This window comes from Myotis lucifugus, unplaced genomic scaffold, assembly GCF_000147115.1.
Source record: "Myotis lucifugus unplaced genomic scaffold, Myoluc2.0 scaffold_29, whole genome shotgun sequence".
NCBI classification, from domain to species: Eukaryota; Metazoa; Chordata; class Mammalia; order Chiroptera; family Vespertilionidae; genus Myotis; species Myotis lucifugus.
Genome location: NW_005871077.1, coordinates 5,123,658 through 5,144,596, shown reverse-complemented (window position 1 = coordinate 5,144,596; position 20,939 = coordinate 5,123,658). Strand labels below are relative to the sequence as shown.

General features: G+C 38.7%; 1 pseudogene; it reads right to left on the bottom strand.

Annotated features, from left to right (window-relative positions):
- Positions 1 to 10,437: 10,437 nt before the first annotated feature.
- Positions 10,438 to 11,733, bottom strand: LOC102438694 (annotated as a pseudogene).
- Between the last annotated feature and the right edge of the window lie 9,206 nt (positions 11,734 to 20,939).

Here is a 20,939-nt window from a genome sequence, read left to right as displayed (position 1 = left end):
AAATATGCCATTGGTATTTTAATAAGTATTTCTTTGAATCTAGGGATTTCTTTGGGTAGTATGGACATTTTAAAGATGCAAATTCTTCCAATCCATGAACACCACATGTTCTTCCACTTGTTTTATCTTTCTCTGTCTTTTTTCCCCCAATGTTTTATGGTTTTCCAAGTACAGAACTTTAATCTCTTTCTTGAGTTTATTCCTAGGTATCTTACTTTTTTGATGCAATAGTAAAGTGGATTCTTAGTTTCTCTTTCACAGAAATTTTTTGTGTATAAAAATGTCATTGATTTCTGGATGTTAATTTTGTATCCTGCTACTTGCGAAATTCATATATCAACTCTAGTAGTTTTTTAGTAGATTCTGTAGGGATTTCTATGTACAATATCAAGACATTTGCAAATAATGATAGTTTTATTTCTTCTTTTCCAATTTTGATGCCTTTTATTTTTTCTTCTTGACTAATTGCTGTGGTTGGGACTTCCAGTACTATGTTGAATAAGAGCGATGAAAGCGGACATCCCTGTCTTGTTCCTATTCTTAAGTGAAATACTTTTAGTTTTGTCCATTGAGTATGATGTTGACTTTAGTTTTGTTGTATATGGTCTTCATTATTTTGAAGTTTGAGTCCTCTATTACCACTTTGCTGAGAATTTTTATAAACAACTAGAGGCCCAGTGCACAAAATTCGTGCACTGGGGATGGGTGGGGGGTCCCTTAGCCCAGCATGTGCCCTCTTGCAGTCCGGGACCCCTCCCTTGTTACTGCCCACCTGCTTGCTGCTTCCTACCGCTTGGCTTGCTGCTCCTTAGTGCTGCCACGAAGGCCTTGGGTCTGCTGGGTGCCGGGCCTGCGGGTTTGTGTCTCTGATACCCCCAGCAGCCCCAGCACCAAGGTGGCGGGCCTTGGGGCTGCTGGGTACAGGCCCCCCGCTGCGTGTTTGTGTCTTCTATCAGGCCCCCAGCAGCCCCAGCAGCCCCAGCACCACCTAAATAACTTAAGGGAAACTTTATTTAGTCTTCTTTTAAAAGCAATCTAGTTTAAAAATGAGTTGCAGTTAAGACAGAACAAAGAACATGGCACCTAAGAGTGAGATAGACTGACAGAGGAGAGGCTGGGCACTGGTCAGGGGCTTACATGCCAACTGCTCTACACCTGGGAAATAATATAAAATCGGTTTCTTTAGTTTTCTGCTTAATGGTCTTCTCCAGCACTGAGGTCAGAGGAGCCGCCTTCCAGCCAGTAGGCTGCTTCTCAGAGTCGAAAATTTCGCCATAGGCCTCTCCTAGGACAGGACCTCTGAACCCCCAGGGTGCATAAACACACAGGGCTTCCATCAGGCTCCGCTGATCCCTGGGCCCGGGAGGCCTCTCGGCTCCGTTGATCCCGGGGCCGGGAGGCCTCTCGGCTCTGCTGATCCTGGGGCTGGGAGGCCTTTCGGCTCCGCTGATCCCCGGCAGTGAGGCCTCTCTGCTCTGCAGCTTCAGGGCTGTTTGGCTTCGCTCTACCGCTTGGAGCCTGAGTATGCAGATTAACCGCCATCTTTTAGCTTCTATAATTGAAACATTGTATCTTTTGGAGCTGTTGCTTCAGGAGCTCAGAGCCCTGGAGCTGCCGGCAGGAACCTTGGTTTCCTCTATTGCTGGGGCAACCAAGCATCCTGTTCTCAGCTGACTGGCTGCCGGCCGCCATCTTGGCTGACAGTTAATTTGCATATACTCACTGATTAGCCAATAAAAAGGGTAGTGGTCGTACGCTAATTACCATGTTTCTCTTTTATTAGTGTAGAGATGGGTGTTGGATTTTGTTGAACGCTTTTTCTGCATCAATTTATATGACCATGTGATGGTTATCTTTCACTTTGTTAATGTGATGCATCACATTTATTGATTTGTGAATATTGTTCCAGACTTGCATCCTTGGAATAAATCCCACTTGGTCATTGTGTGTGATCTTTTTAATGTATTGCTGAATCCTATTTCTAATATTTTGTTGAGGATTTTAGCATCTATGTTCATTGGGAATATTAGCCTATAATTTTTTTCTTGTAGTGTCTTTATCTGGTTCATTAATTAAGATAATATAGATTTTGTAAAAAGAGCTTGAAAGTCTTTCTTCCTCTTGAATTTTTTTTTTGAATAGTTTGAAGAGGAGAGGTATTAGTTCCTCTTTGAATGTTTGGTAATAATCCCCTGTGAAACCATTTGGCTCAGGACTTTTGTTTGCTGGAAGCTTTTTTCATTACTGCTTCAATTCATTAGATGTGATTGGTATATTCAGGTTTTCTCATTCCTTCTGATTCAATTTTGGAAGATTGTATGTTTCTAGGTATTTTTCCATTTCTCCCTGGTTGTCCAATTTGTAAGCATATAGCTGTTTGCAGTATTTTCTTACAAATCTTTGTATTTCTGTGGTGCCAGTTCTTATGTCTCCTTTTTCATTTCTGATATTATTAACTTGGGTCCTTTCTCTCTTTTTCTTGATGAGTTTGGTTAAATCCTGTTCATCTTTTCAAAGAACTAGCTCTTGGTTTCATTGATCTTTTGTATTGTTTTTTTCGGTCTCTATGTCATTTATTTCCACTCATCTTTATTATTTACTTCATTCTACTTACTCTTGGCTTTTCTTATTCTCTTTCTAATTCTCTTAGATTTAGGGTTAGATAATTTATTAGAGAATTTTCTTGTTTCTTGAAGTAGGCCAGTAATGCTATGAAGTTCCCTCTTAGGTCTGCTTTAGCTGTGTCCTGTAGATTTTGGTTGCTATATGTTCATTTTCATTTGTTTCCAAGAAGTTTTTAAAAATTTATTTCTTCCTGATTTAATTGGTAACCATTCATTGTTCATTAGCATGCTATTTAACCTCCAGGTGTTTGAATGTTTTTGGGTGTTTTTATTGTAGTTGATTTCTAGTTTCATGCCATTGTTATATAGAAAGATGCTTCATATGATTACAATCCTCTTGTACTTGTAGAGATTTATTTTGTGTCCTAACATGTGATCTATCTTGAAACTGTCTCATGTGCACCTGAGATAGTCCTTGACTAGCTCTCTCTTGCTGCCCTTAAGATTCTCTCTTTGTTTTTAACATTTGCCATTTTAATTATGTGTTTTGTAATTGGTCTATTTGGGTTCATCTTGATTGGCATCCTCTGTGCTTCCTGAACTTGTGTGGCTTTTTCCTTTACCAGCTTAGGGAAGTTTTCTGTTATTATTTCTTCAAACAGGTACTCTATACCTTTTTAACTGTCTTTTTCTTTTGGTGCCCCCTATAATACAGATGTTCTATTTCATGTTGTCCCATAGTTCCCTTAAATTGTTCTCATGATTTTTTTTTAAATTTTTTTTCTATTTATTTATTTATTTTTCTTTTTTTTATCTTTATTTATTTTTATTTTTTATTAATTAAATCTTTATCGTTCAGATTATTACATTTGTTCCTCTTTTTTCCCCCCATAACTCCCCTCCTTCCAGCTCCCACCCCACCCTCCGCCCTCACTCCCCACCCACTGTCCTCATCCATAGGTGCACAATTTTTGTCCAGTCTCTTCCCGCATCTCCCACACCCCTTTCCCCCCCAAGAATAGTCAGTCCATTCCCTTTCTATGTCCCTGATTCTATTATAATCACCAGTTCATTCTGTACATCAGGTTATTTATTCACTTGATTCTTAGATTCACTTGTTGATAGATGCATATTTGTTGTTCATAATTTGTATCTTTACCTTTTTCTTCTTCTTCCTCTTCTTAAAGGATACCTTTCAGCATTTCATATAATACTAGTTTGGTGGTGATGAACTCCTTTAGCTTTTCCTTATCTGTGAAGCTCTTTATCTGACCTTCAATTCTGAATGATAGCTTTGCTGGATAAAGTAATCTTGGTTGTATGTTCTTGCTATTCATCACTTTGAATATTTCTTGCCACTCCCTTCTGGCCTGCAAAGTTTCTGTTGAGAAATCAGCTGACAGTCGTATGGGTATTCCCTTGTAGGTAACTGAGTTTCTTTCTCTTGCTGCTTTTAAGATTCTCTCTTTGTCTTTTGCTCTTGGCATTTTAATGATGATGTGTCTTGGTGTGGTCCTCTATGGATTCCTTTTGTTTGGGGTTCTCTGCGCTTCCTGGACCTGTAAGTCTATTTCTTTCACCAGGTGGGGGAAGTTTTCTGTCATTATTTCTTCGAATAGATTTTCAATATCTTGCTCTCTCTCATCTTCTGGTACCCCTATAATTCTGATGTTGGTACGTTTGAAGCTGTCCCAGAGGCTCCTTACACTATCTTCGTATTTTTGGGTTCTTTTTTCATTTTGCTTTTCCGGTTGGGTGTTTTTTGCTTCTTCGCATTTCAGATCTTTGACTTGATTCTTGCACTCCTCTGGTCTGCTGTTGGGAGTCTGTATAATATTCTTTATTTCAGTCAATGTATGCTTACTTTCTAGATGGACCTTTATCACACCATCGAGGGTCTCATTGGATTTCCTGTACATCTCATCAAGTTTATCGACAGACTGTAGAAGCCTCTTGAGAGACCTCAAAAGTGTGGTTCTGAACTCAATATCCTCCCTTGATAGTTTTGTCCTGTTTCTTTGTCTCCGCATTTTTTACGCTTTCTTGGTACACCCTCTAGTGGTCTTTGTGCGCAGTCTTGTAGTTAAGCCTTGATTGTTGTAGTTAATACTAGAGGGATTTGACCTCCAGGCTGACTGTCTGTGATAATCAGCTGTGTCTGAAGTGGAAGAACTTGTGTCCTCTAGGGAGGTGCTAATCTAGCCTTTGCCTGAGGCTATCCGGCAAATGCCTCTGTGCAGGGCTTGGGCGGGGCGGGTCCCACGGGATCAACAGGGCGGAGGAGGGAGCAGTTATGGCTGCTCTCAGTCCATGCCCAGGGGCTCTGTCCCTCTGTCCCAGCAACCGCTGCAAACCTCATAGGGACCGTAGCCAGACAGTCCTGCTTCTCCCGTTTGAGTCTGGGTCCCTAGAGACTTGCCCGGATCTGGAGCTCAGAGTCTGAGGCTCCCTCCGGATTGAAACAGACAACCGCGCCCTCAGCCACCAGCCCGCGCCGCACGCACTCCGCACCTTAGTATTTTACTTCAGCACTGCGCCTCCTCTGATTCTCGGTTCCTCCTAGTTGTAGAACTTCCACTCAGCCAGCCTTCCTGTGGTTCTGGATGATGTCCGTTCCGTCTTTTAGTTGTATTTTTGAAGTGGTTGCTCGAGGCAGCAAACTCCGGCATTAACCTATGCCGCCATCTTGGTTCCTCTCATGATTTTTAAGTATTTTTACTTTTTGCTGCTCTGATTTACTGTTTTTTTTCTACCTTCCCTTCTAATTTGCTTATTTGATTATCTGCTTCATCAAGCTTGCTTTTAATTCCTTTCAGTGTATTCTTGATGTCAGATGTAGTATTGTTTATTTCTGCTAGATTCTTAGTCATGATTTCTATATATTTTTTTCAACTTTATATATATATATATTTTTATTGTCTAAAGTTTTACATATGTCTCCTTTTTCCCCTATTGCCCCCACACCCCAAACCATTCCCACCCCGGGCAAGCCCCCACACCCTTAGGGTCTGAGTCCATTGGTTATGCTAATATGCATGCATACAAGTGCTTTGGTTGCTCCCTAACCTCCCCACCTGTCCTGCCATTTGTCTCTGGATCTATTTTGGTTCATCAATTTATGTTGATCATTATATCCCACATATGAGTGAGATCATGTGATATTTATCTTTCTCCGACTGGCTTATTTCACTTAGCATAATACTCTCCAGTTCCATCCATGCTGTTGCAAATGGTAAAAGTTTCTTCTTTTTTTATAGTGGCGTAGTATTCCATTGCGTAGATATACCATAGTTTTTTAATCTACTCATCTGTTGATGGGCACTTAGGTTGTTTCCAAATCTTAGCTATTGTAAACTATGCTGCTATGAACATAGGGGTGCATATATCCTTTCTGATTGGTGTTTCTGGTTTCTTGGGATATAGACCTAGAAGTGGAATCAATGGGTCAAGTGGGAGTTCCATTTTTAACCTTTTGAGGAAACTCCATACTGTCTTCAACAGTGGCTGTACCAGTCTGCATTCCCACCAGCAGTGCCCGAAGGTTCCTTGTTCTCCACATTCTTGCCAGAACTTGTCCTTTATTGACTTGTTGATAATAGCCATTCTGACAGGTATGAGATAGTACATCATTTTTGTTTTGATTTGTACCTCTCAGATGATTAGTGACTTTGAGCATGTTTTCATATGTCTCTCGGCCTTCTGTATGTCCTCTTTCAAAAAGTGTCTACTTAGGTCCTTTGCTCATTTTTTGATTGGACCATTATCTTCCTTTTGTTAATTTATATGAGTTCTCTGTAAATTTTCGAGATTAAACCATTTCTGAAATAGCATTGGCACATATGTTCTCCCATGCAGTGGGCTTTCTTGTTGTTTTGTTGATGGTTTCTTTTGTTGTGCAGAAGCTTTTTATTTTGATGTAGTCCCATTTGTTTATTTTCTCCTTAGTCTCCATTGCCTTAGGAGCTGTGTAGGTTAAGATATTGCTACAAAATATGTCAGAGATTTTGCTGCCTATGGAGTCTGGTAGGATTTTTATTGTTTCCTGTCTGACATTTAAGTCCTTTAGCCATTTTGAGTTTACTTTTGTGTATGGTGTAAGTTGGTGATCTAGTTTCATTTTTTTGCCTGTATCTGACAAATTTCCTGGCACCATTTATTGAAGAGACTGTCTTGACTCCATTTTATGCTCTTGCCTCCTTTGTAAAATATTAATTGAGCATAATGTGTTGATTTCTGGGTTCTCTGTTCTTGTCTATTGGTCTATATGTCTGTTCTTGTGCCAGTACCAGGCAGTTTTGAGAAAAGTGGCTTGATAATATAGCTTGATAGCTGGTATTGTGATCCCTCCAACTTTGTTCTTCTTTCTCAGGATTGCTGTGGCTATTTGGGTTCTTTTTTTATTCCAGATGAATTTTTGGAGAACTTGTTCTAAATCTTTGAAATATGCCATTGGCATTTTAATAGGGAGTGCATTGAATCTGTAGATTGCTTTGGGTAGTATGGACATTTTAATGATGTTGATTCTACCCATCCATGAACATGGGATGTTCTATTTGCTTAGGTCTTCTTCTATCTCTCTCTCTTTTTTTTTCTATCTCTTTTTTCAATGCCTTGTAGTTTTCTGAGTATAGGTCTTTTTCTTCCTTAGTTAAGTTTATTCCTAGGTATCTTAATTTTGCTGGAATGATAAATGGGATTTTTTTTTAGTTTCTCTTTCTGTGAGTTCATTATTGGTGTATAAAAAAGCCATATACTTCTGGTTGTTAATTTAGTATCCTGCTACATTGCCAAATTCATTTATTAGGTCTTGTAGTTTTTTGATGGTGTTTTTGGGGTTTTCCATATATAGTATCATGTCATCTGCGAATAAGGACAGTTTTACTTCTTCTTTTCCAATTTGGATGCTTTTTATTTCTTCTTCTTGTCTGATCACTGGGGCTAACACTTTGAGTATAATATTAAATAGAATTGGTGAAAGTGAGCATCCCTGTCTTGTTCCCATTCTTAGGGGAAATGAGTTTAGTTTTTGTCTATTGAGTATGATGTTGGCTGTAAGATTGTCATATAAGACTTTTATTATATTGAGGTATGCTCCCTCTTTTCCCACTTTGCTGAGAGTTTTTATCAAGAAAGGGTGTTGGATTTTGTCAAATGCTTTTTCTGCATTGATTGATATGATTATGTGTTTTTTGTCTCTCAGTTTGTTTAAGTGATGTATTACATTTATTGATTTGCAGATATTGTACCATCCTTGCATCACTGGAATAAATCCCACTTGGTCATGGTGTATGATCTTTCTAATGTAATGCTGGATTCAGTTTGCTGAGAATTTTGTTGAGGATTTTAGCATCTATGTTCAACAAGGATTTTGGCCTGTAGTTCTCTTTTTTTGTGGTGCCTTTATCTGGTTTTGGAGTTAGGGTAATGCTGGCTTCATAGAAAGAGATTGGAAGTGTGCCTTCCTCTTGAATTTTTTGGAATAGTCTGAGGAGGATAGGTTTTAGTTCTTTGAATGCTTGGTAGAACTCCCTTGTAAAGCCATCCGGACCAGGGTTTTTGTTTGCTGGAAGATATTTGATCATTGCTTCAATATCTTTGGTAGTTATTGGCCTATTCAGGTTTTTTTTCTTCTTCCTGATTGAGTATCAGGAGCTTGTATTTTTCTAAAAATATTCCCATTTCATCTAGGTTGTCCATTTTGTTGGAACAGAGTTGTTCATAACATTTTATTTTAATCCTTTGTATTTCTGTGGGATCAGTTGATACTTTACCTTTTTCATTTCTGATTTTGTTTATTTGGGTCATATCTCTTTGTTTCTTGGTGAGCCTGCCTAGAGGTTCATCAATCTTATTTATCCTTTCAAAGAACCAGCTCTTGGTTTTTTTAATCATTTGTATTGTTTTTTGGTTTCTATATCGTTTATTTCCTCTCTGACCTTTATTATTTCCTTTCTTCTGCTTATGCTGGGCTTTTCCTGTTGCTCTCTCTCTAAGTCTTTGAGTTGTAGGGTTAGATAATTTATTATAATTTTTTCTTGTGTTTTGAGGTAGGCCTGTAGAGCTATGAACTTCCCTCTTAAGACTGCTTTCACTGTGTCCCATAGATTTTGGATTGTTTTGTTTTCGTAGTCGTTTGTTGCCATGATGCTTTTTATTTCTTCTTTAATCTCTTTGGTAACCTAATCATTGCTTAATAGCATGCTATTTAGCATCCAGGTGTTTGATTTTTTTCCATTGTTTTTATTGTAGTTGATTTCTAATTTTATACCATTGTAATCTGAGAAGATGCTTGATATGATTCTGTCTTCTTGAATTTGTTGAGACTTGGCCTGTGCCACAATATGTGGTCTATCTTTGAAAATGACCATGTGCACTTGAGAAGAATGTATATTCTGTGGCTTTGGGGTGAGATGTTCTGCAGATGTCAATTAATTCCATCTGATCTAGTGAGTCATTTAGGATTGATGTTTCTTTGCTGATTTTTTGTTTAAAGGATCTATCCAGTGGTGTTAGTAGGGTATTAAAGTTCCCTACTATGACTGTATTGCTGTCAATCTCTCCCTTGATATCTTCTAGAAGATTTTTTATATATTTGGGTGCTCCTATATTGGGTGCATATATAATTACCAGAGTTATATCTTCTTCTTAAATTGCTCCTGTTAGTATTATGGAGTGGCCTTTCTTATCTCTTGTTATGGCCTTCACTTTGAGGTCTAATTTGTCAGATATAAGTATTGCTATCCCAGCTTTTTTTTTCCATTTCTATTCTCCTGAAAAACCTTTTCCATCCCTTTACCATCAGTCTGTGGGAGTCCTTTTTTTCTGAGATGGGTCTCCTGTAGACAGCAGATATATGGGTCATGTTTTCTTATTCATTCAGCTACCCTATGTCTTTTGATTGGGGCATTTAATCCATTTACATTTAAAGTTATTATTGATAGGTACTTGTTTGTCGCCATTTTTATTCTTTACGCCTGTGTTCCTTCTTCCCTGCCTATTTCTTCTTTTTATAGCAGTCCCTTTCACATTTCTTGCATTGCTGGTTTGGTGGTAATAAACTTCTTTAGTCATTTTTTTTGTCTGTGAAGCTCCTGATTTCACCCTTAAGTTTGATTAATAGCCTTTCTGGGTACAGTATTCTTGGATTCTGACCCTTGCTTTGCATGACTTTGTATATTCCATCCCATTCCCTTCTGGCCTGATGCGTTTCTTTTGAGAAATCAGTTGATAGTCTGATGGGAGATCCCTTGTAGGTAACTTTCTGTGTCTCTCTGGCAGCCTTTAAGATTCTTACTTTGTCACTGGTGTTTGCCAATGTAATTATAATGTGTCTTGGTGTTGGCCTTTTTGGGTTCATCTTGTTTGGGACTCTGTGAGCTTCTTGGACTTGTGTGATGTTTTTCCCCCAATATCAGGGAAGTTTTCTGTCATAATTTTTTCACATAGGTTTTCTATTCCTTGCTCAGTTTCCTCTCCTTCTGACACCTCTATTATGCAGATGTTGTTTCATTTTGTGTTGCCCCAAAGTTTCCTTAGGTGCTCTTCTGTTTTTTAAGTTGTTTTCCAGTTGCTGCTCTGCTTGGGTATTTTTTCCTACCTTGTCTTCTATCTCATTGATGCAGTCTTCCACTTCTTCTAGTCTACTGTTGATGCTTTCTATTGTGTTCATTAATGCAGCAATGTCATTTTTAATTTCTTCTCCATTCTTCTTCATTTCCTCTTGATTTTTACACATATTATTGAATATGTCTTTCATATTTTTCAGCATCCTTATGACCATTTCTCTGAATTTTTTTTTGATGTTCAGTTTCCTTTAATTACCCCCAGCTCCCTGGAGGACAGGTACAGGCAGCTAGGCGATGGTAAGAGATGTTCACTTGAATATCTTGCCCTGATTGAAGGCTTTAACCATGTGTTGGAAGGCCCCCTCCCAGCAAAAGTACTCTCACACTAATGTCTGTGTCTCCGCACTGCCGGGATCCAGCTTCCGCTACGTGTATGATTCATAGTCCACCTACCAGTCTGGACTCAGCAGAAAGGCAAGCTCCTGGCCTTGGAAGACCCAGACTCCAGAAATGGAGCTGCTGTTGTTGGTTTCAAAGAGGATGATACTGGCAAAGGCATTCTTCCTTAGCTTGTCCAACAGCTGGAAAATTCCAGTGATGAGGTTGCAATTCATGAAGGTCTGGGTGTGATCTTCAGGGAAGTGGTACTCAGAGTACCTCAGGGACCAGCTGTTCTTACCAAAGTGCTCCAAAAATATGGCAGCACCACTGACAGTGTGTCCTCATTGGAGTACTTGCACTTGAATTCATCTAACACAAAGGTATTCTTGGGCAGGTGAGTAAAGTGTTCCTTGGCCATTGGCTCTCCCGCCAGCGCCTGCTCACACTTGTCCATCTCCTCCTTGGGAGGGGGCGCAGTGGCCTTTTTCTCCTCTTTCTGCTTGGCCTGGGGCTTTGGCTTCTCCTCCCAAGGTCCTTTCTTCTTCTGAGGGGTGTCCCTTTTAGGCTGGTTCTCTGAAAACTTTTTAGCATCAAGCTGGGCCATCTTCTCACAGAGCTTCACCTCCCCCAAGACAGTGCAGAACTGGGGCTGGTTAATGCAGGTGAGGAACCAGTAGTTGGTGTTGGGGAAAGCCAGGCAGAAAGATGGCTCCAGGACATGGTTATAGAGCCACAGTAGGGTGCAGACAACTGTGATGTCAGCCAGTGTCACACGTTTGCCCACCAGAAAGGTCCTTGTCTTCAAGTGAGCATCCAGCAGCGCTAGTATTTGCCTCATGTCCTCTGTGGCCTGTTTGTTGTAGTGCATGATGCCCAAAGTGGGGGTACACCCAGGTACTGGGGGCACTATGTCATTATCAGCAAAGCTCACCCATTGCACCACCTGGGCTGCTGCTTCTAGACTACTTCCCCACATGTCCTCATTGCTCACATAGTAGGCAATGGCATTGCTCTCAAATACACAGAATCATCATCACCTTCAAATGATGGAACCTTGCCTGCAGGAAACTTGCAGAGAAATTCAGGGGTGTGGTTGGTTTGGCCAAAGTGGAAATGGTGTGGTGCAGAGAGTATGTGGACCTGAGCCCCGCTTACTTCATGGTTATGAGGGCCTTGAAGGCTCTCTAGTTTTCAGGGTATGTGTACAGAGTCCCAGCTGCCATGGTGATTCTGCAGAGAAAGCAGATCTGATTCTCAGTCACTCTGATAAATTTCTGATAAATTGCTTGCCTCCATTTCGTCTACTTCCTTTTCCAGTGATTCCTCCTTTTCTTTCCCATGGGGGCTGTTTCTTTGTCTCCCCATGTTCACTCCTCCCAGGGTATCTGGTTATGCAGCTCTCTCTCTCCTGCATTGTCTCTCTCCAGGTGATCTTTGAACTTTCTGTTCACAGATTGCCTCACCAGCTGTGTTTAATTCGACAGTTATGGGTGGGTGTTATTTGATTCAGCTGTTCCTTCTATCTTTTCTGTGAGAAGGTGCAGGACCCAACTGGGTATTGGCCGCCACCTTGTCTCGGTGTTCGTGGGTTTGTAGCTGAGGGAGCTGGTCCCTGGGCATTGTGGTTGTAGGGTCCCAGGAGGTATCCAAGGTCTCATCGGTTAAAGGTAAGGTTGGGCTTCTGATCACAGCTCCTCTCCCCTTCAAGATTGTGTGGTATCTGTGACAGAGCCAGTTGCCAGGAGAGATTTCAGCAGTAGTAGAGGCTGCCCAGCCAGGGGAGCCTGGTCCGCGAGTCCCCAACAATCCTGTGGAGTATAACTGTCCCTCACTCATAAATACAGACACTCTGCACATGTCCACACATTCTCCTTTTGCTCTCTCACTCATACACTATCTTGCAGCCTGCTGTTCCATCAGCCACCATGTTCAAGCCTCTCCTATATATTTTTGAATGATAGACTTTGCTGATAAAGTAATCTTGGTTTTAGATTCTAGCTTTTCATTACTTTAAATATTTCATAGTATTCCTTTTTTTGTCTGAAGTGTTTCTGTTGGCTTTTGCCTTCACCAGCTTAGTGAAGTTTTCTGTCATTATTTCTTCAAACAGGTTCTCTATACCTTACTACCTGTCTTCTTCCTTTGGTACCTCTATGATGCAGATGTTGTTCTATTTCATGTTGTCCCATAGTTCCCTTAAACTGTTCTCATGATTTTTAAGTATTTTTACTTTTTGCTGCTCTGATTAAGAGTTTATTTTCTACCTTCTCTACTAATTTGCTTACTTGATCATCTTTTTCATCAAGCCTGCTTTTAATTCCTTTCAGCATATTCTTGATGTCAGATGTAGTATTGTTTATTTCTGCCTGATTCTTAGTCATAATTTTTATTTTTTTTTCATGCTGAGGTACCTTGCACTAAATTCCTTGCAGTTCCCACTATTAGTTCTATTACGTTTCTTGTTTTCACTGTTCCTTAAACATCTTTATAACCATTACTCTGAACCCTATATGTAATAACTTGCTTATCTCCATCTTATTTAGGTGTGTTTTTGGTTTTTATTTAATTTGGGGGTTGTTTCTTGTCTCCCCATTTTAGTTGTCTCTTTGTGTTTGTATCTCTGTATTAGATATACTTGCTATGACTCCTAGGATTTGTAGTGTTGGCTTTTGCAGTAAATGTCCTGTGGGACTCAGTGGTGTGATTTACTTATATTCACTGAGCTCTATGCTCTAGTCATGCCCCTTTTGAGGATTATTGGGGTTTTCCAGCTCTAATTGGATCTTGATTGTTATTATGCAGTTTATGGGTAGGCTCTCCTCTCAGGTCGGCTAACTGTGAGGCTTGCCATTGCCATGTTATGTGAGCTGCTATAATAGGTGCTTACAAGCCAAAACAAACATCCCCCAAAACAACAACAACAAATAAACAGGAAACAAACAAGAACAAACAAAAGATCCTGACAACAACAGCAAAAACCACCACAAAAGAAAAGATAATTAGGAAAGAAAGAGAAAACATGAATACTAAACTAAAAATAGAGAGAGAAAAAGATAATATTGCTAATAGTGAAATAAAGAATAAAGAGGATACTGGAAGAAAAAATGGGCAGAAAAAAAATTCTAAGAGGAAAGAATAGAGAGAAAGAGTAAGAGTAGAGGGTAAAAAAAGGAAAATGGTAAAAAAAAATACAAGAAGATAGAGTAAGAAAACAAAAATATTATGCAAAGGTAACAAGAAGAGAGAGAAAGGAAAAGCAAAAGAAAGAATGGAAAATAAAAAAGGGAAAAATGCTTAAGAAAAGGAAGGAGGCCAATAAGATATATGAGAGAAATGAGCAAAAATCTTAATAATAATAATATCAAAGTAATAAAGGAGAAAAAATAAGAAAAATATTGAAAGAAGAAACAAACAAATAAAACATTTTTAAAAAAGCCAGTCATAGGAAGTTTGTCTAGGCAGCTTATATTGTCTGAGGCTTACTGTTTTGTCTGCTGATTTCAGGTCTCCTGGGAGGTACTTTTGGGTTAGTCAATTTTAGGAGCTAAGTTTGGCTTTCAGTGTTCTGTTGAAGCTGTGGTCAGTCTGAGGCTCTCTGAGAATATCCTCTATCTGCCTCTCTCCTGAGGTTTCCTGGTCTTCCTGCAGTGTCATCCAAAGAATGTCTCTAGGGTGGAGGCAGGAAAGCTAGCATAGCTAGGGCTAGTGAGCCTTCTTCTTAGAGATTTCACCATCAGGCACTCAATGAGTGTAAATTAATCTCTGCTTCAAAGCCAAACTACTCAGTCTCTACCATATCCTCCAAATGTAGTTCCATTTTAGGTGGCCTGATGCATGTTCAGATTGGATACAGTTTGTTGCCTTTTCTGAAGGAGCAGTTTCAGCTGCCCAGGCTCAGTGGGATTGATCAAAAGAGTCTCCTGTAAGCATGTTACCTGTCCAATCCACAGGAGGAGGACTAAGCATTTCCTCCTGGTCCCAAGCAAGAGCCTTTGAAGGTCTTATTCTTGGAATGGCTTTCTATGAGATGTTCTCCCTACCCCAGGGGAGGGACTGCAGAAGGGCTCCAGGGCATGTCTGGCCTGTCTTGCTCAGTCCCAATCCGCCGGACCCCAGCAACAAGCTAATCTACCAGTTGGAGTGTCTGCCCCCTGGTGGTCAGTGCACGTCATAGCGAGCGGTTGAGTGGCCTTAGTATATCATTGGCATATTATGCTTTGATTGGTTGAATGGATGAACGGATGACCAGACACTTAGCATATTAGGCTTTAAAAAATTTTTTTTCTTTATTGATTAAGGTATTGCTTATGTGTCCTTATCACTCTATTTCCCCCCCACCCCATTCATGCCCTCACTCCCCTGTTGTCTGTGTCCATTGGTTAGGCTTATATGCATGCATACAAGTCCTTTGGTTGATCTCTCCCCCTTGGCCCCACCCTCCCCTACCTTCCCTATGAGGTTTGACGGTCTGATCAATGCTTCTCTCTCTCTGGATCTGTTTTTGTTCATCAGTTTATGTTGTTCACTATATTCCATAAATGAGTGAGATCATGTGATATTTATCTTTCTCTGACTGGCTTATTTCACTTAGCATAATGCTCTCCAGTTCCATTCTTGCTGTTGCAAATGGTAAGAATTCCTTCTTTTTTACTGCAGCATAGTATTCCTTTGTGGAGATGTAACATGCTCAAAGTCACAAATCATCCGAGAGATGCGAATCAAAATGACAATGCGGTATCATCTCACACCTGTCAGAATGGCTATCATCAACAAATGAACAAATGACAAATGCTGGAGAGGATGCAGAGAAAAAGGAACCTTCGTGCACTGCTGTGGGAATGCAGACTGGTGTAGCCACTGTGGAGAACATTATGGAATTTCCTCAAAAAACTAAAAATGGAACTCCCATTTGACCCATTGATCCCACTTCTAGAAATATTAGGATTTTATTATATAGGATAGTATGGTCAGTCCTAGCCAGAGCAATAAGGCAAGAGAAAGAAATAAAGGCATCTAACTAGGGAAGGAATAAGTCAAACTGTCACTTTTTGCAGATGACATGATTCTGTATATAGAAAAACCTAAAGACCCCACCAAAAAACTATTAGAAACAATAAACAAATACAGTCAAATTTCAGGATACAAAATTAATGTGCAAAAATCTATTGCCTTTCTTTATACTAACAACAAAACTTCAGAAAAAGAAAAGAACAAAACAATTCCTTTTGCAATTGCAACCAAAGCATAAAATACCTAGAAATAAACTTAACAAAGAATGTTAAAGACCTATATATTGAAAATTACAAAGCATTATTCAAAGAGATTGAAAAACACAACAAAATGCAAAAGTATCACATGTTCATGGATTAGAAGAATCAACATAGTTAAAATGGCCATATTACCCAAAGCAATATACAAATTTAATGCAATCCCAATCAAAATCCCAGTGGCATTTTTTAAGGAAATAGAAAGAGAAATCATCAGATTTGTATGGAATCACAAAAGACCCCAAATAGCCAAAGCAATCCTGAGAAAAAAGAACAAAGCTGGAGGTATCATGCTACCTGATTTCAAATTATACTACAGAGCTACGATAATCAAAATAGCATGATACTGGTAGAGAAACAGACACACAGAGCAATGGAACAGAATGAAACCAAATGTATATGGACAGATAATTTTTGACAAAGGAGGAAGAAATACACAATGGAGTTAAGGTTGTCTTCAATAAATGGTACTGGGGAAAACTGGAAAGCCATGTGCAAACAAATGAAACTGGACTACAGTTTGTCTACATGTACAACAATTAATTCAAAATGGATTAGAGACCTAAATATAAGACCCAAAACAATAAGTTACAGAGAAGAAAATATAGGTACCAAACTTATGGACCTTGGTAACAGAGAATATTTTATAACAGGGGTGGGCAAACTTTTTGACTCGAGGGCCACAATGGGTTCTTAAACTGGACCAGAGGGCCAGAACAAAAGCATGGATGGAGTGTTTGTGTGAACTAATATAAATTCAAAGTAAACATCATTACATAAAAGGGTACTGTCTTTTTTTTTTTTTTTTTTTTTTTTTTTTTTTTTTTTTTTTTTTTTTTTTTTAGTTTTATTCATTTCAAACGGGCCGGATCCGGCCCGTGGGCTGTAGTTTTTCCACGGCTGTTTTATAACCTTGATCCCAAAGGCAAGGGAAGTAAAGGCAAAATATCACATGATCTCACTCATATGTGGAATATAATGAACAACATAAACTGATGAACTAAAATAGATCCAGAGACATAGAAGCATGGAACAGAACATCCTACCTCAGGGAGAACACCCAACCTGTGTGTATGTGCGGGGGGTGGGGGATGGGGTGGAGGGGAACTGTGTGGGGGAGGTGAGAGATCAACCAAAGGACTTGTATGCATATAAGCATAACCCATGGATACAGACAGTGGGGGTTGGGGTGAGGTCATGTGTTGGGGGTGGTGAGAACGAGTCGGGAGAGGTCAATGGGGGAAAAAGGATTCATATGTAATACTTTAGAATTAAAAAAACAAATAAAAAATAATAAAAATAAAATAAAATAAATGAGACTATATCAAACTAAAAAGGTTCTGCACAGCAAAAGAAACTGACAACAAAGCAAAGAGGTAGCCAACCAGATGGGAGAGGATATTTGCAAACAGTAGCTCCAAAAAATTTCCAAAATATATAAAGAACTAATAAATCTCAACACCAAACAACCCAATCAAAAAGTGGGCAGAGGACCTGAAAATACACCTCTCCTAAGGAGATGTACCAACATACAATAGATATATGCCAAGATTTTCAACATCACTGGCAATTAGGGAAATGCAAATAAAAACTACAATGAGACACCACTTTACACCTGTTAGAGTGGCCATTATCAACAACACAAGCAATAATAAGTGTTGGAGAGGTTGTGGAAAAAAGGGAACCCTCATTCACTGCTGGTGGGAATGTAGATGGATATAACAGCTTTGGAAAGCATTCTGGCAATTCCTCAAAAAATTAAGAGTAGAGTTACCATATGACCCAGCAATCTCTCTCCTATGTATATACCCAAAAATCTTGAAATCCTATACTCACAAAGATAGTGCACATCTATGTTCATTGCAACATTATTCATGGTGGCCAAGACATGAAAAAAACACACATAGTGTCCCATGAGAGTGGACTGGATAAGGAAGATGTGGTACACATACACAGTGGAATACTACTCAGCCACAAGAAAGGATGAAATAGTGCCATTTGCAACAACATGAATGGACCTTGAGAATATTACGCTAAGTGAAATAAGTCAGTCAGAAAAAGCTAAGAACCATATGATTACACGCATATGTGGGATATAAAACTGAAACTCATGAACACAAACAGCAGTGTTGTGGTTGGCAGAGTGTTAGGGGGCGGGGGCGGGGGAGAGGTCCTAATATAAGGTGACAGGAGAAGATCTGACTTTGGTTGGTGAGCACACAGTGCAATATACAGATCTTGTAACATAAAAACTCACACCTGAAACATATAAGTTCATGTTGACCAATGTTACCCCAATAAATTTAATACATAATAATAATATCAAAATAAAATAAGAAGTGGTTTTGAGAGTATTACTCCAATTTTAAGATAAGTTGTACTGTGAGTATAATGACACCAACCAGCCTTGCTATCTACACAGAACTCATCCATGAAAGGAAGGGTCGATAGATGTGGCACACTTATTGTTGTCTTATTTTTTTTAAAAATATATTTTATTGATTTTTTACAGAGAGGAAGGGAGAGAGATAGAGAGTTAGAAACATCGATGAGAGAGAAACATCGGTCAGCTGCCTCCTGCACATCTCCCACTGGGGATGTGCCCGCAACCCAGGTACATGCCCTTGACCGGAATCGAACCTGGGACCTTTCAGTCCGCAAGCCGACGCTCTATCCACTGAGCCAAACCGGTTTCGGCTTGTTGTCTTATTTTAAGAAATTGCCACAACTGTCCCAACTTTCAGTAACCACCTCTTGGATGAATCAGCAGCCATCAACATTGGGGTAAGACCCTCCATCAGCAAAAAGTTTACAATTCACTGATGGCTCAGATGATTATTAGCAGTCTAGCCATAAAGTATTTTATATTAAAGATGTGCATTGCTTTCTTTTGTAGAAAAAATACAGTTGCACACAGGCTAGACTACAATATAGAGTAATCATCACATTTATACACTCTTGGAAACTAAAAATTTCATGTGACTTGCTTTTTTTTGATAGCCACTCTATTGCAATGCCTTGGAAACAAACACAAAGTATCTCCAAAGAATGCCTGTACTTAATGTAAGACTTTTACTAATTAAAGAAGGGTATGCATCAATATTTTTTTCTATGTAATAATAACCTGTAGATACTTTTGTTCTTAAATATACATACTTAATTCAACTCAAAAGAGTATAAAAAACCTGAAATATCAGATTTTATAATTAATTCTTCTTACCAGAGAGTTTCATTGATTGTGGCTTGAGTTGTCCCTTTATTGTGCCATGTGCAATTGCATCTGCACCATATGATCATTTACATATAAATAATTTATATAGGAATATATGTTTCCATGAGTGTATGTATGTATATTGGGTGTAATGAGCATGTGTTTTTTTTTAAGAAAAGCATTTTATTAAAATATCTGGATTGCAGATTCACAAAAACTTAAATTGGAATATATGAAGCAAGGATATCAGCCATATTATGCTGATGTTTAGAGATGTTTAGTGACTTATCCAAAATCAAATATATAGGAAATGACAAAATTGAAATACATTTTAGAAGTTATGCCACATAATTCCTCAAACAGTGCTTATTCTATGCAAATTCTCTCTTATGCAAATAGAAATCATCCCAGAGAAGTTATGATAATAAAATTACTTCCAGGATAATATTAAATGTACACACTTTTTCTTAAGGATGTACCTCATGAAGTAGAACAACACTGTCCATTTGATTCTTACCACAGGGCAAGTTGCAAAGAATAGATTGTATAGTCACAGAAATACTTGACTCAATAAGGAAAATTTTAATTTCCTTTAGGTTTTATAACTGTAAACCGTATAGATATCAGTGATTAAGAGAACAAAAAGACATTGATTAGATTGAGAAAAAATGTTTTCTGAGGATCCTTTGGCATGAAGACTTTGTGACATGCAAGAAGGAAATGGTTATAAGTTTGCAGTAGTACCATGGTACTGGTTGGATCCATTTCCACCGGAGTTTTTATATGATTCAAAGTTTTTCCTATAATTAGCAACTATTAAGTTTTTCCAGTGACATAAAAATGCATGAAAGGTTTTAAATAGAAATTAGTATTGTGGGAGGGATAAATTTGATTGGTGAACTAGAGTGGACTTCAGGGCCAACAATGTATGGAGTGGAAGTCAGTTCTAGTGGACCCTGCAAGTGTAGTTGGAAAGATCTCATGGTCCTGACACTGCACAGCAGACTTCTTGCTTTGAAGTAATGCTTGAGCCCATAAAAAAATATAAAAGGTTACACTATGACTCTGCCAGCCAATACATACCATATCACTTTCTTTACAGAGAGTGATCCAGCTGGGGTATTAATAACAAACTAAACAAATAGCTCATTTTGTGCAGAACAAATCTTCACTAATTGATTAGAAAGATTTTGTGAAAGCTTCAACACAACACTGGGCAACATTAGCCAATATATTTCACCTGCTCTGGTCTTTCTCCAATAGGTATAAGTAAGAAACACCAAGACAGAAGAATCAAGTGTGTAAAGTATACTAAGATAAGCGGAAGGTAATCAAAATAGCAGTTGAGGGGAGAAATTTATAATATGGTAAGAATCAAAACTTTCTTCCCATAAATATCTTTCCATTGCTTTAAATCTTCCTTAATCTCTTACTAATTTGTAGTTCAGATAGCTATTTTAGCAAATGTATAGTATACAATACATTTTTCCTATATAAAGTGTGAAATTCAATGAGTCTTTAAAATTTATATTCAGAGTTGTGTAACTACCAAAATTGATCATTTTAGAATCCACTTCAGATAGATTCTAAATAATTTCCAGAGAGATCTTGAACAGCCTATCCAATATAGTTCTTTTACCTCTTTCCCCTTTTTGTGCTATTAATACACAGCAGGCCCACCTTATTATTGAGGGATCCATTCCAAGATCCCCCCAGTGGATGGATGCTTGAAACTGTGGTTTGTCCCAAGCCCTAAATATATTATGAACATTCCTATACATACTTATTTATGATAAATTTTTTGCTTTCCCTTTGGCACATCCAAACTGCCAGCATCATTATTCTTGTCTATTGGTGCCAGTATGAAGTAAAATCAGGTTTACTTAAATACAAGCACTGTGATACCATGACAGTGCTTACTCATGTAATAACAGAAAAGACTACTGAGTGA